This window comes from Arvicanthis niloticus, chromosome X (assembly GCF_011762505.2).
Source record: "Arvicanthis niloticus isolate mArvNil1 chromosome X, mArvNil1.pat.X, whole genome shotgun sequence".
NCBI classification, from domain to species: domain Eukaryota; kingdom Metazoa; phylum Chordata; class Mammalia; order Rodentia; family Muridae; genus Arvicanthis; species Arvicanthis niloticus.
Genome location: NC_047679.1, coordinates 97,375,106 through 97,383,133, shown reverse-complemented (window position 1 = coordinate 97,383,133; position 8,028 = coordinate 97,375,106). Strand labels below are relative to the sequence as shown.

Genomic DNA, 8,028 nt, shown 5'->3' with positions numbered 1-8,028 from the left:
CTTTTATTTCATATGAAGATACAAAGGCAATTGTATGTAGCAACAGTCTGACAGCCAGTCCAGATTCTTGGGAGGAAGTAAATTCATAGTAAATGTCATGGTGGCTGGTCAGAGAGAAGGTCAGAAAAGGTGAGAGCCAAGACAGAGATGGCTACAGCTAATAAATAACACAAGTGCGGCACTACTCTTCAGTGTGCCAACCTGAGGCTCACTAGGGGACCTTGATGATGCTTAAGCAGGATCCCATGGCAGCCGTGGAGATCTTCAAAGGGCATGTGGCACAGTTCTACTGGGTATTCAGGGAAGGAGTATCCTTCCAGGTAACTGAGGCATCTGGAGGCGCTGTAACTTGGATTGATTACGGTCTTGCAGGTGGCCCCTGGGACATTTGGGATGGCATCCTTTTTAAGAAAACATACTTGAAAGCCAGGTATAGTGGCTCACACCTTTAGTCCCAGCACTCGAGAGACAGAGGCAGACAGACCAGCATTTTAGAGTTCGGTGAGTTCTAGACCAGCGTGATCTACACTGTGTTCTAGGACAGCCAAGGCGACAGAGACCCCATTTCCTCTATCTTAAAAAGAAAAGAAAAGAAAAGAAAAGAAAAGAAAAGAAAAGAAAAGAAAAAAAAAGACACACTTGACACATCTTTTAACCTTGTTTTTGAAGTGATACTGGTTGTAACAGGATCTTTTTCTTTTTTTCCCTCTTTCTTTCTCTCTTTTAGAGATAGGGTGGGTTCTGTAGCCCAGACTGGCCTTGACTTAATGATCTTTTGATCTTTCTTCCCCAGCCTCTGAATGTTCAGATTATGGGTGTCTACTACCATGCCAGCCTTAGCATTTTCCTTTAACTTGAAAATGTTTTCTCAGGAAACTATGTTCCAAAACACAATGTCAATGTGGTGGCAGATCCTTGCTCGGCAGCCGCCTCTACCTGAATCCACTCACTGAGGCCTCCACCCTGGCTTGCACATGTGGACATCATGAAGGACACTTCTCCAAGACTTACATTTGTAAGAGGGACAAACCACACAATCTGTCATTAATTAAAACAGCTTACTGGCCTTCAATATACATCAGAAACTCTGCAATGTTAGTTAAATTTTTATGTTTTATGCAAGAATACCGAACCATCAAAGACATCAAGGGCTTGGTAGCACGATTTACCTATCTTTTTGAATAAAAAGATTTTTTTTAAGTTTATGACTCTTAATCCAAGGACAAAGGTTCCAAATTCAACATCTGGAGCTGAACTGTCTTTATTAGTCAGAGCCTAAGGGTCTAGGTTTCTCAGGGTAAAGCATGATGTGGGCAGCAGAGAGGAGATGGATCTGAACTTCAAGCATGACATTGTCTCTTGTTGCTAAAATCAAGCAGGATTAGCTCAGCAGCTCCGTAGATAGACCCTACTGTAGGCTAGAGGAAAGCTTCAAGAATTCAGATATACAGATTAACCAAATGAAAAAAAAAATCCCTTTCTCAGAGTATTCTAAAGCATTATATAAATCTTTAAAATTCCTATCACTCACATTTTAAGAAATAAGTTAATACTTTGGTAAGGCACTCTTGGAATACAGTTTAGGAACAGTTACATTTTGAGCTAGTGTAAGCCATCCCCTTTTGGGAAGGATGGTGAGTGTCCCACCCACTCCGTCTCTAAATGGCCATCTCTGACCACAGGGCTCACCTTCACCAGGAAGGGCTCTGCGCTAACAGTACTGTCCAGATTCAGTGGAGAATTCAAAAGTAGCTGTTCTTTTTCTTCTGAAGCTGCTTCATTAGAACAAAGAACAGTAACTGGATTAGCTCCACCCACAAAAGCAGCAGACTTCACGGCCTTCATCCTCTGACTGTTGATGGGCCACACTTATGGTGAATCTGATGTGTATGCTTGCTTATCAACCTGACAGCTTTCACTTCTAAACAAGAATTTGAATTCCACTATTCTTATTGCTAAGTAAAACAAACACCAATGTTTATAAAGTAGCAATGACCACTGGGGAAGGTTTTAACAGAAAGGGGTTGGGTGGGGTTCCACTCTTTCCTACATGATGAGAGAAAGTGAGGGGAGCGGGGCTGAGGAGAAGCCAGGCATACAGCTTCACTAGGAGAGGTAGAGGGCACTGATGTCCTGTCAGAGGGAGGGGACTTAAACTCGGACTTCAAGAGTGTGAACTGAGGTGCCGCTGGACCAGGTCCTTGCTTCCAAGGAATAATAGAGGAGCCTAGAAAGACACCTGTGAGGTGCTGCCTTTTTAATTCTTCTGGGCAGCAAGTTGTAGAGAGCCGCGCCCTCTGGTGGCGGAAGCCTTAATAGCAAGCCACCAGCAGAACCAAGCCGGTAAGCTTGTCCTCTGTCTCAGGTCGCCATTTGGCACGGGGGCGGGGCGCAGGAGCTAGTGGAGAGTGCAGGAGCCAGAGGCCATTGTTGCTCCTGATGTCTTCGACATCATTGACCTGTCGGCAGGGGGCCAGCTCACCATGGACCAGTGCAGAAATCTGGGCTCCATTGCAAAGCTGCTCCAGCACGTGGCTTCCAACAAGTTGTTTCTGGGCGATAATGCCCACTTAAGCATCATTAATGAATACCTCTCTCAGTCCTACCAGAAATTCAGATGGTTTTTCCAAACCGCTTGTGATGTCCCAGAGCTTCAGGATAAATTTAACGTGGATGAGTATTCTGACCTAGTCACCCTCACCAAGCCAGTTATCTACATTTCCATTGGTGAAATCATCAACACCCACACTCTCCTGTTGGACCATCAGGATGCCATTGCTCCAGAGCACAACGACCCCATCCACGAACTGCTGGATGACCTTGGGGAGGTGTCCACCATCGAGTCCCTTATAGGAGAAGGCTGTGGCAACTCAAATGACCCCAACAAGGAGGCGCTGGCTAAGACGGAAGTGTCTCTCACGTTGACCAAGAAGTTTGATGTGCCTGGTGACAAGAACGCGGAGATGGATGCTCGGACCATCTTACTGAATACAAAGCGTTTAATTGTGGATGTCATCCAGTTCCAGCCAGGAGTGACCTTGACTGAAATCCTAGAAACCCCAGCCACCAATGAACAGGAAGCTGAACATCAGAGGGCCATGCAGAGACGGGCTATCCGAGATGCCAAAACCTCCGATAAGATGAAAACATCCAAGCCCATGAAGGAGGATAACAACCTCAGCCTCCAGGAGAAGAAAGAAAAGATCCAGACTGGCCTAAAAAAAGCTAACAGAGCTTGGGACAGTGGACCCAAAGAACAGATACCAGGAACTCATCAACGACATAGCCAAGGATATCCAGAATCAGCAGAGATACAGACAGAGGAGGAAAGCTGAGTTGGTAAAGCTGCAGCAGATGTACTCGGCACTGAACTCGAAGGCCACCTTTTATGGAGAGCAGGTGGATTACTACAAGAGCTATATCAAAACCTGCTTGGATAACTTGGCCAGCAAGGGCAAGGTCTCCAAAAAGCCTAGGGAAATGAAAGGCAAGAAAAGCAAAAAGATTTATCTGAAATACACAGCAGCAAGACTGCACGAGAAGGGAGTTCTTCTGGAAATTGAGGACCTTCAAGCAAACCAATTTAAAAATGTTATCTTCGAAATTGGTCCAACAGAAGAAGTTGGAAACTTTGAAGTGAAGGCCAAGTTCATGTGAGTTCAGATGGTGACTTTCATGTTGCATTATCAGGACTTGCTGCAGCTACAGTATGAAGACGGGTTGAGGTCATGAAATTATTTGATCCAGCTAAAGTGAATGTCAACCTCCTGATCTTCCTTCTCAACAAAAAGTTCTACGGGAACTCACTTGCTGTAAGCCGGCGCGTTACTTTCTCACCTGCAAGAAAACACACGGGCCACACGAGGATCCTCCTGCAACAAGCTTTATTATACCATGAAGAGGAAAGACCAAGAAGCCCGAGCGGTGCCAGCTTAAATAGCCCTTAGAGTGGCGTGTACATATTTGATTGGCTGTTTGCCCATTACTCACACTATGTCCTGTGTGAGTTAGCGTGCCCCTAGCCCTAGCGCTTACTTATGGAGCTATCTGCCTGAGACGGATGTGAGCTGCATCCTGAGGGGGAGCCGCCCCGCCGAGCCCCGCAGGTTGCAGTTTCGCCTCTCTGCACTTTCCTGGCTGCCAGAATCGTGTGCTCCATCCCTGCGGCTGATCCCTCGCCCCAAACGGCAACTGGAGGGGGGGGGGCGGGGCACAGTGCCGACAATGGCTGACAGGAACTTGTCTGTCACAGACCTCATGTTCCTGATGGAGTTGTCTAGCCTTGTCTTCACTTCTTCATGAAGGTCACATCATAGGGCAGTTTGCTGGCCTCTCCAGTCTGAGACTCCATCTGATTAACCCAAAACTTGTATATATCCACGGGGTCCGTTTTGATGTTGAGAGACTTGTCATCCATAATTTCCTTCACAACAGGGGCCAAGATCGCCGGAGGGCATTCTGTCCCCGGGCAACACGGTTGAAACTTAGAACCATCTTAATAACCGTAGGGTTTCCTGTCACAATTTCTTGAATCTGATCCACCTTTGACTTGATCTCCTCTTGGAGTGCTATCTGGAAGAGACGAAGCAGCAGGTACTCTTCCCGCTGGTTGGATGCGTAATTGTACAGTGTGAAGATCACAGAGTCCATGAACTTGGTGGACTTGTTCTGCGGCATCTGAAAGATCAGCTTGGCCAGATAAGTAGGGTTGGTCTGTAGCAGATAGAAGAGATGTTGATAGGCTTCCAGCTTCTCCCTCTTCTCTTTGCTCAGAGCCTTGAGCCCACCCTTCTGCTTGTTTATCATCATCATGTCGGACAGCTGTTCCTTATTTTTTTTTGGTAAGTTTTTTACTATGGGAAACCACATCCTGCAGTGTGATCTTGTTCTTCACTAGCAGTCCAATTTTGATATCCATGAGATTGAGGTCATTCTCCAGCTGCTGGTTGGAACGGATGAGTGTGATGACCTCCTCCCGCATCTTCATGAGATCAAGTTCCTCCTGAAAGTCCTGATCACTTTGGTCCAGGAGGTGGACAAACTTTCGGACCACAATCATAGGTGGATCCTCAGCATTGATGAGAGTCTTGTAGTCATCAGGAGCTTTGTTCGCCCGAATGAAAGCCTGGATTTTGATAATGTCATTTATATTGTCTTGGAAGTACTGTAGGCAATCTCTATAGCGCTTTCTAGCTTGATACATCCTGGCAAGAGACTGAATCTTCACAACTTCATCTTTATGGGAGTGCAAGTAAGCCAGCCGATTTTGATATGCCTTCTTCTGTTTGTATCCTCTCCACTGTGACTGAATGCAGGTGATGGTGGGGATCTGTTTCTTCAGAAAGTTCATCCAGGACTGGAATTCCTGTCGAACGAGGTACCCATGGCAGCAGGCTTGTAGCTTGGTGATCAAGCCTTTGTTGGCTAGCCAAAGTTGCTCTCAGTTATATGTAGCAATCACTCCAGAGATGGAGCTCTGGATCTCCTCTCGAGAAAGCTGCACAGAATTCTGCACAAAGTCTGGGGGCTCAGCCCATCCTCCCGCTTGCGTCTCCAGATTGTGGTAGTAATAGTACCCGCCTTTCACCCAGTGCTTCACCCACTTGCTGTTATTGTCTCCTGCTGCTAGTCTTTTCTTCTTGGCTTCAGTCAGGTCACTCTGGTATGTTTCCCCACATTCGGGGATCACTCCATATAAGCCAACATCGGGAGAATGAAGGGCACTCAGGGTTCTGCCAACATCACCACTATCTACTGCTTCATTGATGGCAAAGATTCCTAAGGCAAACCTCTGTGCTTCTTGGGTGTCTTTGTTGGACTGACAGACTCCACCTTGAATTTCATCCAACCATAAGACAGCTGACTTATCCTGCGTTTCCTGGGCCTTTTCTCTCTTTGCTCTGATCAGTGTGCCTTGATAATGCTGTGCCACTTCTGGAAGAACCCCCTCGAGCTTAGCTGCAGGGATCTGCAAAGCCTGCAGAGTCTTCTGAGCATCCCCTTCATCCAGGGCTTTATTAATTAAACCAATGGCCAAAATCTGCTCATGTTCCTCATGGACCACGAGGTTCACATGGTCCACACACGCCTGGATGTTATTACATGTAATAAATTCATTATTCTCTGCATGTGCCTGAGCCTTCAGCTTCATCAACTCATTGAGATACCTTTGACAGTTTTCTTCCTCAATATTGGTAAGGCCTGTAACTGAGCTGCTCAGCTGCTTCCACACCATGTTCATGTCTCCTGACTCCAGCACCCTGTTGATGAGGGCCACGGATGACAGCATCTCCACAGCAACAGTGAGTTCAGGATGGGTGAGGCTATGCTCAGGACTCTGCTGCTGCAGGGTGGCCAACTCCTTCTGATAAGGATCGGCTGAAAATGGATACACCTGGGGCAGCTGGGCTTCAGGATTCATTAGCTCCAAAACGGTCTTTTGGGCAATGCCCTTCTGGGTTGCCGCATTGATTGCTGCCACTGCTGCCAACCATCATTGGTATTGCTGGGCAGCACTGTTGGTGGCATTCACTCTGACCTGTACCTCCTCCTGCAGGGGGTCAGTCTGGCTGCTCTGTCTCTTTTGCTGCAGATCACTCTGTAGCTGCTTCATGTACCAGTCACTGTTCTGGGTCTGCAGCCCTCGGAGCCCCAGAGCCGAAGACTGCAGAGCCTTGAGCAGGGTCAGTGCAAAGCCCTGCTCTAAAGCCAGGCTGATGTTGGCCAGGGCAGAAGATGTATTGATTTTGTTTACATTCCCTTGGATTTCAGCTTGTGTGAGCAGCTCCTCATAAACATCCCTTTCTCTGTCAGAGTTTTCTGTCCTGCTTTTAGCATTTGTCATCTTGTCCTGCTTGGCCTGGTAAAGCACATCCTGGTAGGTGGAAGTCAGGGCTTCTTCAAGAGCATGGCACTGGGGTTCTTTAGAGCCGTAAACATGTCAGCTGCAACTCTGTGATCAATAGCTTCATTAATAGTGATAACAGCAGCATGTAAGGCAGCCTCGTCCACTGAGAGCTCATTGGCCAGCATGTCCCTGATCTTGCTAAAGGCAGGCATCTGGATCCCATACTTCTCTAGCTCGATCTTCATGTTGTTGATTTCTTCTTCTGTGAAATCAACCTTTCCATACAGGTCTTGAATCTGAGGAGCCAGGCCCAGTTTGAACAGGTACAAACTGAGGGTGTGGATACAGTAGATGCATCTTGGCATGTTCTTCCGGTCATAGATATCTGTGGTTTCTGGGTAAAAAATCTTAGGCAATCCGATCTCATCCATGGCATTTAGCCACTGAAAGACATTATCCGTGTGTCTGAAGTGTAGGCCGATAGCCTTGTATCTGGTCTGCTCTCGATCATAGATTTTCTTCAGGGACACAACTTTGGGAGAGAAGAAGTTCCCTAGCTTGGCAAGGTAGACTCCATTCCTAAGGCCCTCCTCCAGCTCTGTGGTGGGAGGCAGGTCCTCCCCAAGGCACGCTTCCATCTACCTCTTTGCTTCTTCCAAATGACAAAGGTACTGATAGGCCACATTCTACCATCTCCTTTCATCCATCTCCTCTGCAGTGAGCCTCTCATTATCCAGGACAGAGCCATAGTGCAGCCGGACCACACCCAGGCCATCAACCTCCTCCATGGCGGACATGGTGGCCGACTCTGGGTCTCCGGTGAGGAAGCGCAGAGACCTTGAAGATGCGGGCGACCGTAGAAGCAGCCTGTTTTTAACTCTTTTATTCATCTTCACATGCTCAATCCTCTTCTCAACTATAAACATAGTTGAGTCAAAAATCCCAAGCTCACAATTGAACTGCCAACTGTAGCAACAATATTTTTAAGTTTCTTTTGCAATATTAGAGTATAATTATAATTTTGGGAAACAAAAACAGCTTTTAAGAATCCATTTTTTTTTCTAAAAATTAACACCAAATACATTACTTTTATGTTACAAAGTTTGGCTGCCAGTCTTTTATATGAGTGCATGATAGTGCACCTTTTAATATCTCATTAAAGAGACATTGTTTTAAATCCT

The 8,028-nt window shown here is 46.6% G+C and overlaps 2 pseudogenes; one reads left to right on the top strand and one right to left on the bottom strand.

Annotated features, from left to right (window-relative positions):
* Positions 1–245: 245 nt before the first annotated feature.
* Positions 246–3,947, top strand: LOC117695093 (ras GTPase-activating-like protein IQGAP1 pseudogene; annotated as a pseudogene).
* Positions 3,948–4,043: 96 nt separating this feature from the next.
* On the bottom strand, positions 4,044–7,708 carry LOC117694557 (ras GTPase-activating-like protein IQGAP1 pseudogene; annotated as a pseudogene).
* Positions 7,709–8,028: the final 320 nt, after the last annotated feature.